Consider the following 14,193-nt stretch of genomic DNA (forward strand, 5'->3'; position numbering starts at 1 on the left):
CCCCAACTCCAAAAACTGGCAAATCTAGATGCTTGTATAGCCTCTGTGTAATGCTTGTGCAGGCTCTACTTGCTATGCCCCAAATTTGCTGGAAAGATGACGTCTTGGCTGACTCTACCTTTGGAAGTGACTCACTTGGCCTCCTGGAGATTCTCCGGGCCAACTGCAACTGAATCACCCTTCCTCTTAGCAAAATCGATCTCCCTCTTAAGCTATCTGTGTAGGCTCTACACAACCTCTTTGGGAAATATGGCCCTTCTGCTGTTGACTCACTGGAACTGGAAAACTTCCTCCAGAATCACTGTCACTGCCCCACTCACACCTACTTTCCTTCTAGCTCGAACTATTCTTCCCTGCTGCTACAACTGGATAGCTCAATCTTCTAAGGAACTCTACTCTAGTGTCTCACTCATGCGTTCTTCTAGCTCGAACTCCTCTCCCTTGCTTGATCTATGCAACTAGATAGCTTGGTCTACCAAGGAACTCGTACAATGAGGTTGTTCTCCATCTACCCATCAACCTCTTCTTATAATCTCCAATTGGGACTACAACGACCATGATTAAAAATTAATTGATGGTTGAGATCATCTCCAAGTCGATTTATGTGAGTTTCTAAATGATTCACACCTTCCTCGATTAATTCTTATTAATTAACCATTTTCCCTAAGTTAGAAATTTTTTAATTATAGTCAATTAATTTAACTGAGCCATCTTTAGATGGAGTTTCTAGAAACTATTTTTGTGTTTTGGATAACTCTTGTGTTTTAGCATCTCCACAAAGTCTCGAGACTAGAACACGATCCGATGCTACAAAAACTAAGAAGTTGGAGGTTCCATACACTTGATTTTAGGGCATTTTGGGCTTGTGCTAGATATAAGATGTTATTTTCCTATGTTTCCTTACTCAACATGATATTTCATCTTCTTTGTAATATTTTATAGTGTTTTAGGGGGGGATTCCCTTGTTTTATGGCCCCCCATCACAAGCAGATGCACAATAGGTCCCTTGTCCTTTTTTATATTATTTTTTGTACTCTCTCTTTTCCTTTTCTCATAGTTTAATTATTTATATTTTGTAAAAGTAAACAAATGACCTTGTAGGAAATGATATAGCCATTAATCTCACCATATACAATGGGTTAAGGAACCAATTTTTATTTGAGACATTTCATTGAATATGAAGGAATCTATCTCCCTTCACATTCCTTTACTTTAATTCACTAGTCTAAATAGGATAAGTAGGATCATGCACAAGGATTGGATAAATGAACCATTCTTTTCTTCTATAATGATACATGCAAAGCATGTGAATCATGAGGATTGAAAAAGTGCAATTCCTACAACTTAGATTATTAAACCCTCCCATTTTGAACTGTCTTTACCTTTTCCCAATCTTAACTTTCAACCCTATGTGAATTAATATTGCAATCATCCATCTTCTTTGAGGTTTAACGAGTAGTTTGCGCATTTTAGTATTTCTTACATCATTTTAATTCCACTATTTTAAATCCACATTCTTACATTATTTTGGTGGTTCCTTATCATTTAAACTTGTTATTTGTAGGAGGGAAATATACCTTCTTCTCTTTCTTCTATTATGATTTGTGAGAGAATTATCCTCTTCCCCTCCTTCTCCCTTTTCCTCTTTCTAGTTCCTTCGCCTTCCATTTCTAACAATGGGTTTTCCTTGGTAGTTCTTTTAGATTAGATATTTTTTTGGATCTCCTCAAGCTAACATATTACCTTTCTTGCATTTGTGTTGGATCCTCTTAAGTAATAGGGCCTCTTGTACCATGTCATTTGGGGACTATCTCTCAGCCTCAACCTTCCTTGGGTGCGCCACTCTTCTTGTGGCCTCCCTCTCTTTTAACTTACATATCTATCACCTAAATCATTTTTGTGCCTAACCCACCCAAATTGTTGAAGTCTCTTCTCCCTTTACCTCTTAGAACTGGTGATGTGATCTTCTGAGAAAAACCTTATTTTCCCTTAGCCTTGCCCCTCTAAGCATTCATTTTTTCTTGTTGATTTGACCTCTTTGTAGCCTTTTAAATTTTCAAATGAAACCTCTATTATAGCATTTTCCTCCCTCTTTTCATATTTCCATCTTATAAATCTTTTGGTCAACTCGGCAGTTTGGAAGCATCCTTTCTATTATAGTGGTGCACACTTAACTCATGAAGATTCTGTAGGAAGGATTACATCCTCTTGTTAGTGTTGCCACAAAATCTATCAAGCCTTGGATAGGGGCACCTTACAAGGCTAACACTAGAACAAGAGACAAGAATGGGGTAGTGGCTCATCGTCACCATAACCAAAATCCCCTACTCTTTACAGATTTTTACCGATGGGAGGAGTCTCAGTATGTGAGAAGGTCAAAAAATGGATATTCCAAGGTTAGGGTACAAGGTGACACAATTAGGTTTTCTACAAGAGGCACAATTTAAGTTCAAGGCTCCAGCAGGAGGAAATTCACTCTCTTGATAGAGGCTTGTTTGATAAGGCACAATACCTAGGGTTTGATTAATGAGTTGAGTGTTGGTGTAACCAAAGGTCAAGGCTTCGAGAAAAAGTTCCCAAAGATGTAAAGTAGCAATTCCAAGGCTCATGAAACCTTCAATGAAGCCCCTAAGTTGAAGCAAAACTAGACTAGGTACCTCCTTAGGGGAAACAGTTAGGGCAAGATAATTTTTGGACAAGATTGAAATGGATGCCCACCAAAATGATAGATTTTGTGGAAAATGATATCCCCTTGATATTTAGGCTCTCCAATCCCACAAATTCACCTAACCTAGGGATTCACACCAAGCACTAGTTAGCTCATTTAGCCTTGAAGGGGTCAAATATATAGAGAGAGAAATTATGGATTAAAAGATAGCTTGATCACCAACCAAATGGACTAGTCCCTTATCCCTTGGGAGTATGGAGTCAATGACGCTTCAAATTAGCCAAATAGTCTCTAAGGAGGCAAAAATTTTGATGCCCAAGCAACAAAATTCCAACAATTACCTATCCAGTGGAAGATGGATTTTTCGTGGTCGAGCTACCAAGAGTTTACCACTAAAGACATTCATTTAAATTTTATGTATGAGTAATGCATGCAATAGATCATCTAGCTTAGCATTCACTAGGTTTTCAATAAATTAGGGCACAATTGCAATAACTAGAATCAACAATATTCCATGCATTAGACATGAAAAAGATAGATATTCAACATCCTTATACCCTTACAAGATAACATGCAAAGATTCCATTCCATTCATCCAAAGAATATATCCAAAGCAAAATGATTTAACTCCAAATATCAAAATGCATCAAGGATCTGATTTTCTCCACAAGTTCAAGAGGCCAAAATGCATAAGAAGGTCGAATATCCAAGTGTGATGTGATGATGAGACATAATGAGAGAATCCTTTATTTATACGAGGAGATAGAATCCTAATTTAGCCTATTAGCCCCTCAAAGCAATAAAATAATGGGCAAGTAACACTCTAGGTCACAACCTGACCTAGTAGCTAATGAAATAAATTAAATATTTCCCATATGTGTGAGTCGTAGGAGTAATAAATGATGACATCATGTAAGCGTAGGCCCTTCTAGGGCTAAAGTTGAGGGCTAGGGGTGCCATGAAGTGTGTAGAAGCCCTCTAAAATCATCCTCTAGTTGTTGGCCCTTAGATCTCTGACAATCTCCCTCTATGGACCCCAGTTTTGGTTTTGGGGCACAAAAGTGGTCTCTTGGACTCTAGGTGGTCAAATTGCCTATCTCTACTCCAACTTTGACGGCTCTCAAGGCGGTACTAGCCCTCCCATGTCTCAAGGTATGAGACCATCCTCCTTTGGGCCCTAGATTCAGTTTCCAACACTCATGAAGTGCTAAGCCAACTGGGGGTGTTGGCGCACGAGATACTGATAGACCCGAGATTTGCGACATAGTGGCCAAAAAGACCCGCTTAGCATCAACCCTTTCCGTAACACCCATAGAGTGAGTGAAGTCTCACCCGAGATGCTAATGTGTGACTGTCGGATCCAGGTTTCTGTAGTCTGACAAGGTTGCCTTGAGGTTATGATGCACGGTTCCTAACTGACGCATACTCCCATACCCTGCTACTATTATGCTCTGCGCATAGTGCCAGACCTTAGTCGACCTATCTACTACGCAAACTCGCCATGACCTTGCACAGTGCGGTAGAACCTAGTGACCCTTTAACCCTCTGACAAGTGTGTGATTGTTACACCATCACCATTTACAAGTCGCACTGACCGACACTTCCAATAGTAAAGGGCAATCGACACCTGTGCCTACCCAACTAGGCTTAATAACCACAATGCTACAAAACCATACATAAATAAATCATCACCATAAGTTTCCACGACGAAGGATAACATCAAGATAAACATTAGAACTAATTAACAGAACTAGAAGCCTTTAATGACAGTGCAATCCAGTGGAAGAAAATATGTAAGTTTGTTCTTATTACATATAACATCCATGTGAATATGAGATTCAACCAACCACACACACAGTTATTCAATAAAGAAAAGGAATACAAAACCCATTCCAACAATAGTTCATAGTTTATTCACAAAAGAACACAACCATTCCTCCAACACCAATATATATATATATATATATGAACCAAGGGGGAAAAATACCCAGAGAGACATATGTTTAAAATACTAGGCTCTTCAGCTATCTATGATACCATGAAAACAAGACAAAAAAATCACAACAACATTAATGTATCCCATAGCTAACACCAGCTACAATAGCGTTGATGAGCAACGACAGACGTGACCATTGTCTTCAAACTATACTGACCCAACATTTGGTACAGAGACCAACTCCAACTCAACTTAGAGGACACTACAATCAACAATTGATAACCAATAGCCAACTAATCGCCAACATCCAACCTGCCCTCGGTCATGGACTCACCATTATATAATGCTTAGGAGCTCTTCTCGAAGTCTCCCACCTTCCCGCCCATTTGGCCTAGTTGTCGCTCGGGTCGTTGAGATATTTCCATGGTACCCGCTGAGCTGCCCCATGTGTGGTAAAACTGCCCCAAAATATCCCTTGCTTGGTCTCAACTCTACTATGCTTGTTGCGTCTAGTCTCAAAATATTTGTAATTTCTTGGCAGCCACGGCCTCCTTGGTCAGCTCCTCCAGCTGCAAAATCTTAATGACAGTTATCCTCTGCACATTTCTCTCTATTACATTCGCTACGCATCATTCATCTTAACTGCACCTCATCCATTATGCCAGCCCTATGCTGTGCTCCTTGTTCATCCTCTGCAAATATTTTTTTGTCGTAGCACTTCCAGAGCCTTCCCTAACATAGATTCATTTGCTTGAAAGCTAAAGGTTGCCTTGAAGTTTTGCGCCAACTCATCCCAATCTCGGGTCCTCTGTGCAGCTCCAACTCAATATACCAATTCACTAGAATAACATCCAAGATATTAAGAAAGCAGGGTACCCATTCCTGCTGAGGTACTCCTCCCTTCGTCCATGCAACAATGCATTGCTTCAAGTGAGTTCTTGGGCACTCCATTCCTAAGTATTTTTTCCCAAGGACCCCAGAGTTGGGTCCAAACCTGACTTTCAACAACTCTTTACATTGTCGCCACCTCGTGACTCACTCCCTGTGCGCAAACCACCACCTAGTTGGTGTAGTGCATAATGCAACGTCCACCGTAGGAATTCTTTGGCAATCAGGTATCTGATCGTCATATTTCTGTAAAAAAATATCTACCTAATATAGTCCATCAAAACAAGGTGGATTGTTCAATTCAGTTCTAATCCAGCGTACCATTCTTGTGATGTGGACACATCATCTAGTACTTACCTCATGCAGCTGATTTTTCCAATTCTCCAAAGCTTGTTGTTCCAGCTCAACACTCCTTCAGCAACTGGGTTTATGTAATCATTTTGCTAGGCTATAATAGTATAGATATTATCTAGGTCCTCCCGACTGAGCTCGTCATTTACCGGCTCTACGTAGCGACACCTTCCCGTCGATCCAATAGTGCAATGACCCGAATATTTCCTCCTTCAAAAATCATCTACCTTGTTTTTAAGTTGATAATTACTTGGTTATCGAAGGCCTAGTCGATCCTCGGGAGATAGTCGATCCACGATTTCGATGACCTCAAAATCAGTCGTGCTTGACACCTTATAGACATCCACAAGCACCCCTAACAATCACTAGATCGGAAAAATCTGATGTTAATTGGCCAATCTAAATTGGATTGGAGACCACACCAACTTTGGCGTCCCCATCATTTCCCAAGTACTCTTCGGTAAGATATTTACATCTGATCCCAAATCTAAAATAATATTATCCATCTCATATTCATTGATCTGCGCACCAAACCAAAATTCTTTGTTGGTCCTCTTTCTGTGAGCTACTTGATTCACGACCCTCGATGAAGTAGTCTCCTTTGTTGTTCCGGTACATTGTTCTACCAATTTTTGGAACTTGTCCAATGCATGAGGATCTTTTACCAACTCCAAACAGCGTTGTAGCAAACTTTGGACTAGGTCTACTATGTTCCTTTGCCCTCTGCCTATGGTATTATCAAATATATCCGACATAGCTGCTTCGTGCCTAGACTCTGGCTTCTCCCATTCTTTTGTAATTATTTCCCGTTGTGCGTCCTAGTGCGTGGTCTTCTCCTTAGTAGGATTAAATTTTGGAGGTGGTTTAGGAGCTCTCCTTACCCGTTGAGGTTGTTGTACCGGAGACCTCGTGGCGTCAACTCTCGTCTTAATACCTCCCCATGTTATTGCGCCGACTATTAAATTTTAGGTATGTTCTACGTTGAGAGAAAATTTACTTCAATTTTCCATATTAGCTCAATATCAATTCCAGATTAGCAATCACATTTAGCATGATAGTAAAATGCAGATAGAACATAAACATAAATCGCAAAAGACAAGCCAAGACAAGAGGACACAAGATGTGGTGCCAACCAAGGACAAACCCCAATGTGGGCAAACCCTTGATCAATTTTTCTTATGTTCTTCAATAGTGCAGCAGAGAGAGAGAGATAGTACATATACATCAGAAGTCAACATTTTGACTTGTTAAAATAAGAGCAGATATCTTCACTAGGAAGATGACAAATGAGGTAGAAGATCTGAACGCAGGTGATTCCATCACCATGCTATACCCATCATTGTGTTGCACCCATCACTTTGTTGCACTTCATTACACTATGTTGCACCATTCATGTTGCACTATTCTGCACCATTCATTGTCACTATGCTACACCACTGTCATGCTGCACTATGCTGCACCATTCATCATCACTATGTTGCACCATTCATCATCACTATGCTGCACCACTCTCATGTTGCACCATTCATCATCACTATGTTGCACCATTATCATGCTACACTATGCTGCACCCTTCATCATTACTATGATGCACCACTGTCACGCTGCACAATGTTGCACCATTCATCATTACTATGTTGCACCACTGTCATGCTGCACTATGCTGCACCATTCATCATCACTATGTTGCACCATTGTCATCATGATCCATTGAGATCTTCACTGTGATGAGATCTCTATTATGACAACCATTTCATGATGTCAATGAAGTCTTCATTGAAGTCTTCATCATGATGATTGTATCTTATATACTTATCATTACTGAGATAGTGATTACTGCTTTTTCCTTATAGACAGAGATGTGATCTATAGAACAGATCCATGACTGCTCATCCTCGTACGTACGACTCTACAAGAATACCATGACTGCATACTTGTCATACCTTATCCATGTAATGTGAAGACTTTCATACTAAGGGTTAGGTCTCCATGAAGTTTAGACCTTACTGCAGTAACCCCATCCGAAATCTATACTTCCTTGTCCATCCGAGCATTGATTCATAGGCAGTATATCGATATGATCTGCGTCTATATTATGCTTATGAGTTCTGGTCATGACTGCACCTAATACCCTAGCCGAGGTGCAGTCAGACCCTGCCTTTCCATGTGAGATCTTGAATGTGTGCTCTCTGCCTTCTTGACTGTGGCTCCCTTACCCGAGTCCTTGACTACCTGCGGTGGCATGTGATCATGCTGCCTGCACCCAATACGAAGCCCTCCTTCCTATACGAAGCACTCCTTCCTGCACCCTATACTTGTCATCTCAGAAAATGCGATTAGGGCTTGCTTCATTGACTGTAAATTAGGACAGCATAGGATCTTCAAGAAGACCCTTTTTCTTCCATGTCTAGGGCACTTCATGGCAGTGTTAGGGCATCATTAGGCCAATGTATATCCTAGGGCACTCCCTCTATGCTCTTCTTCATCGAACCCAAAACAAAATGAAGAGAGATTACAAGAGTGTGTGTGTCAAAGTGACTTGAAGGCCACCTCCATTTATACTAAAACGTGGAGGACAAGTGGGGGTAATTTGGTTGTTGGCCAACCTTGACGAATTGTCACATAACACAAATAAATTCATATCTCCATGAATACATGTCGGAATCGAATGATCTTTAGATCAATCCTACATCTCTTGATGAGAGGAATCCAAGAAAAATATTAGCTGCCATAAATAAGAAGACCCTCATGGAGTTTGGCCCTAGTTGCCAATTTTAACACTCCCTCTCAACTAGGGAGAACTCCATTTGCTAATCCATCTGTCAGTCCATACTATCTCAGCTATCATCAGTGCCCTGCACTACTCTATTCTGCTGAAATATGAAGAAGAAGAATTGATTGAGAATGTATCATACCGTCCTCTACTGACTTGAAGTCATTCTCATATAAAAGAGAGTGTCTCATACCACTCTTACTGACCTGAAGTCAGTTCCAATAAAAAATAGTGTCATACCACTCTTACTGATCTCAAATCAGTTCCAAACGAGAGTGAGTTATATCACTCTTACTGATTTGAAATCAATTCCAAATAAAGAGAGTGTGTCAAAACACTCTTACTGACCCGAAGTCAGTTCCAATTGATCCCATATCAATATCATCCTAGCATAGGGAGTACGATAGTTACACGATGCGTCCATCGGTACTACTATGGTCCCTATCCTCATTTCCCTACTCACTGGCCAGATGAGAAGTACTTCCCATGCGTCCCACACTGCATGGGTAGGATGTCTCAGCAGGAGAAGGATGAAACACTCATCCTGCCTACATGTCGCCATGGGGTATCCCAGGGGAAGGCTGAACCACTCACCCTATACACAACAAATCACTAGGGGAAGGCTGAACCACTCACCCTATGATTGTATCTCGGCAGGAGAAGGATGAACCACTCATCCTGCCTACATAGTAGACCACTAGGGGAAGGCTGAACCACTCACCCTATGGTTGCTCATCGCTCCAAGAAGTACCCCCAAGCCCCCAGAGCTCAATGTCCATATCATACAGGACCTTCGGGATAAAAGTCTCTCCATGACTCCAAGTTGTTCTCAGAAAGTCAAGAATTTGACCTTTCCCAGGGGCTTTATCTGAATAACAATGACCTGCACATCAGTCCCAGAGTGATGGAGCCTTCTCTCTCCCCATTGTACCATATCCCAGATAAAGTGGTACCTGATGTCTGTATGCTTGGAGCGATCATAGAACACGGGATTCCTCAACAATCGAATCCCCCTTTGGTTGTCATAGAAGATCACGATGATATCCAACACGTGTCCAACCAGCTCACAGAAGAGCTTCCACAACTAGACAGCTTCACAGGAGGCCATACTCATAGCTATGTATTCGGCCTCATCGGTGCTCAAAACAATTGACTTCTGCTTCTTGCTCGTCCAGGATATCGAAGCAGAACCCAAAGAGAATCAGCACCCAGAAGTGCTCTTGCGATCCTCCACAATGTCTGCCTAGTTAGCATCAGAATAATGATGCAGCTTCATATTTCCGCCAGTGTATCTCAATCCATGAGAGATTGTGCCCTGAAGATATCTCAAATGATTCTTGGTACTAATCTAGTGAGGCTCAACGATATATGAGCTCAATATGCTAACTGCAAATATATCCAGCCGGGTGTTCACTAAGAACATCAATGCTAGTATGAGTTTATGAAACTCAGAGACATTTCCAAAATCAGGTTCGGCATCACTACCCCATAATTTCTTAAAGTTAGGCTCATCGAGGTAGTCACGGGCTTGCAGTTCATCATTCCAAATCCGGAATCCAACTCCCTCTTACTTTTGCAAATGAGAGGGTTTGCACTTGTCAGAAAGAGGTTGTCCTCATAAGGTGCCAGTATGAGAGGTCTATCATCCACAACCTTCAAGCAACGGTTTGGATCGGCTTCACTCCTAGCGAATCTCAACTTCATTAGATAGTTGTCTATCCTTTCATACCAAGCTCAGGGTGCTTGCTTCAAGCCATAGAGGGATTTCTTCTACCTGCATACATGAGAATTCGCGATCATTAATATCAAACCCCTCAGGTTGTTCCACATCCATGGTTTGCTATTACATGAGGGGAATGGTCCCCTTATAAGTTTTCCTTCGGTACATCTTGGACATGTACCTTCATGCTCTTCTTTGAATTCAGGCATCCCTGTCACCATCTATCTCACATTGGGTAGGGTCTTACAATGAAGATGAGCAGACCTCAGGTGCCATTGAAGATATGTGTCACACGACATGGTCCCTAATGGACTTCCTGCAATTTGATACAAATTGCCAACCCTGAACCCATGAGTAAAAGCGTCTTGAAAATTCCATTTTCAAACACGTACCTTCACATCGATGAATGCCACCTTGAAACCTTTGACTTCCATTGCCGAAATGGACACTAAGTTCTTCTTGAGATTAGGTACATAAAGAACTTCTTGTAAATGAATCGTGCTACTCTCATTCAATTGAAGAGTAGCATTCCCTATGCCCTTTCCGGGATAGGTGGCATTGTCTCCAAGAATAATCTCCACGATTGTCTCCTTCTCTATCAAATTAGAGAGAGCTTCCTTGTATCCGATGAAGTGACTTGAAGCACCACTATCAATATACCACTTTTTCAAAGTGTCCAGAGGAGAGGTAGTGAAGAGGGCTGATCTCCTCTTGCTTATCTGAAACAACATTAGATTCTTCATACCTGGAGATCCTTGCTTTCTTGAAGAGATGACCATTTCCTTGATGACCTGTATTCCCTTTTCCTTTGCCATTGTACCTGTCATTCCTCTGATCATTGAAGATGCCCCTGGAATGATTGTTATCGTCATCAAGTGATGTGTCCCTTCTATTTGGACACTTCCTAGCATAATGGCCAAACTTATTGCAAGCAAGGCATCTACCTTTCCTTCCATTCTTAGATCCGGACTTCCCATTGAAGTGACCTGTAGGTAGGCCACCAGATGCTTCTGTTGCGCCACTTTGATAATCTTCTTTGCTTCAAATTCACCCTTGGTGAATTTGAAGTGGGATGAGGAACCCATTGAGTCTTTTGACCTTGTCCAACTGTCTTCGGTGATTGCTCTTTCACTCTTGCTTGGGCTTTGTCTTCACCTCAGCTTTGATTCCATGTTCAATTTTAGGTATGTTCTGCTGAGAGAAAATTTACTTCAATTTTCCATATTAGCTCAATATAAATTCCAGATTAGCAATCACATTTAGCATGATAGTAAAATGCATATAGAACATAAACATAAATCGGAGAAGACAAGCCAAGACAAGAGGACAAAAGATGTGGCGCCAGCTAAGGACAAACCCTAATTTGGGGAGACCCTTGGTCAATTCTTCTTATGTTCTTCAATAGTTCAACAGAGAGAGAGATAGTACATATACATCAAAAGTCAACATTTTCGACTCGTCAAAATAAGAGCAGAGATCTTCACTAGGAAGATGACACATGAGGTAGCAGATCTGAACATAGGTGATTCCATCACCATGTTGTACCCATCACTATGTTGCACCCATCACTGTGTTGCACTTCATTACACTATGCTGCACCATTCATGCTGCACTATGTTGCACCATTCATCATCACTATGCTGCACCACTGTCATGTTGCACTATGCTGCACCACTGTCATGTTGCACTATGCTGCACCATTCATCATCACTATGCTGCACCACTGTCATGCTGCACTATGCTGCACCATTCATCATTACTATGTTGCACCACTGTCACGCTGCACAATGTTGCACCATTCATCATTACTATGTTGCACCACTATCATGCTGCACTATGCTGCACCATTCATCATCACTATGTTGCACCACTATCATTGTGATCCATCGAAATCTTCACTATGATGAGATCTCTATTATGACAGCCATTTCATGATGTCAACGAAGTCTTCATTGAAGTCTTCATCATGATGATTGTATCTTATATCCTTATCATTACTGAGACAGTGATTACTTCTTTTTCCTTATAGACAGAGATGTGATCTATAGAACAGATCCATGACTACTCATCCTCGTATGTAGTACTCTACTGGAATACCATGACTGCATATTTGTCATACCTTATCCATGTAATGCAAAGACTGTCATAATAAGGGTTAGGTCTCCATGAAGTTTAGACCTTACTACAGTAACCCCATCCGAAATCGATACTTCCTTGTCCATCCGAGCATTGATTAATTCTGGTCACGACTGCACCTAATACCCTAGATGAGCTGCAGTCAGACCCTGCCTTTCCATGCGAGATCTTGAATGTGTGCTCTCTGCCTTCTTGATTGTGGCTCCCTTACCTGAGTCTTTGACTGCCTACAGTGGCATGTGATCATGCTACCTGCACCCAATATGAAGCCCTCTTTCCTATATGAAGCACTCCTTCCTGCAACCTATACTTGTCATCTCAGAAAATGCGATTAGGGCTTTCTTTATTGACTGTAAATTAGGACAGCATAGGATCTTCAAGAAGACCCTTTTTATTCCATGTCTAGGGCACTTCATGGCAGCGTTAGGGCATCATTAGGCCATTGTATATCCTAGGGCATTCCCTCTATGCTCTATTTGATCAAACTGTTGGGTTGTGTTATTTGTTGCGCCGATGCGCAGTAGGGGGGTCACATGGGGGCGGGTAGCCCCCCTCTACAGGGTCCGGGGCAGCACCCCGAGAATTTTTTTTTGGACCCTATATTAGGTTTGGCGAACCTACCTATGGTTTTGTGCATGATTTTCGCACATGGTTTTGGACGCGATGGTTTTCGGTCCATGGTTTTGGACGCGATGGTTTTCGGTCCATGGAATTGGATGCTTTGGCATGTATAAATATGTATTGTAACATTGAAAGGAACATAATGAAAAAATCAAGCTGGTAGTCTCGGTTTTGGGATCCAGGGTAAAATCTCTATGTATATGTGTTTTATGTGTTATGCTCTCGCATTGTTTATTTTCTTTGTTTTAGAATTCGTATGCAGGTAATTTTTGTATGGGGTTAAAACCTACATTGGTATCAAAGTCAGTTTTGGCTTCAAGGGGACATCTTTGTTGCTGAGGGGTTTCGCTCGGGCTTGTGGTAGACCTTGTTCAGTGGGAGATCTACGGGATCGATTCTGGTGGTGAAAGAAGATGGCAAGCAGTGGAAAGATAGAGATCGAGAAATTTAATGGTCAGAGTTTTGAGTTGTTGAAACTCAAGATGGAGGATCTGTTGGTGGACAAAGATCAATGGATCGCGGTAGATCTGGGTACTAAACCAACGAGATTGTCTGATGAAGAATGGAAGAAGTTGGATCGGAAGGCAAAGAGCACAATACGATTGTGTGTCTCAAATTTAGTATTGCTGAATGTATCAGGGGAAGCTACGGCGAAGGCTTTGTGGGACAAGTTAGGGACTTTGTACCAATCTAAGTCTCTAGTGAATAAATTGTTCCTACGAAAAAAGCTGTATAACCTGAGGATGAAAGATGGAGACTCGGTGACAGAGCATCTCAATGCATCTAATACTGTGGTAAGTCAGTTATCGTTTGTTGATATCAAAATTTCAGATGGAGATAAGTGCATTAGTTTGTTGTGTTCTCTACGAGATTCGTGGGATAGTCTGGTTATTGCAATAGGTAGTAATGCAACTGCCTTGCAGTCTGATGAAATAGTCTCATCCTTGTTGACGGAGGAGATGAGATGGAAAAATATGGAGAGAATGGTGATGCCTTGTCTGTACGAGGATGGTCCCAGAATAAAAACAAAAATAAGTCATCGAGTGGGAGATCTAAATCTAGAGGGAGATCTAAATCTCCAGGAAAATCTGTGAAGGTGG

This window comes from Pinus tabuliformis, chromosome 6 (assembly GCF_031772625.1).
Source record: "Pinus tabuliformis cultivar Carrire ecotype Pingquan chromosome 6, CPIR1, whole genome shotgun sequence".
NCBI lineage: Eukaryota > Viridiplantae > Streptophyta > Pinopsida > Pinales > Pinaceae > Pinus > Pinus tabuliformis.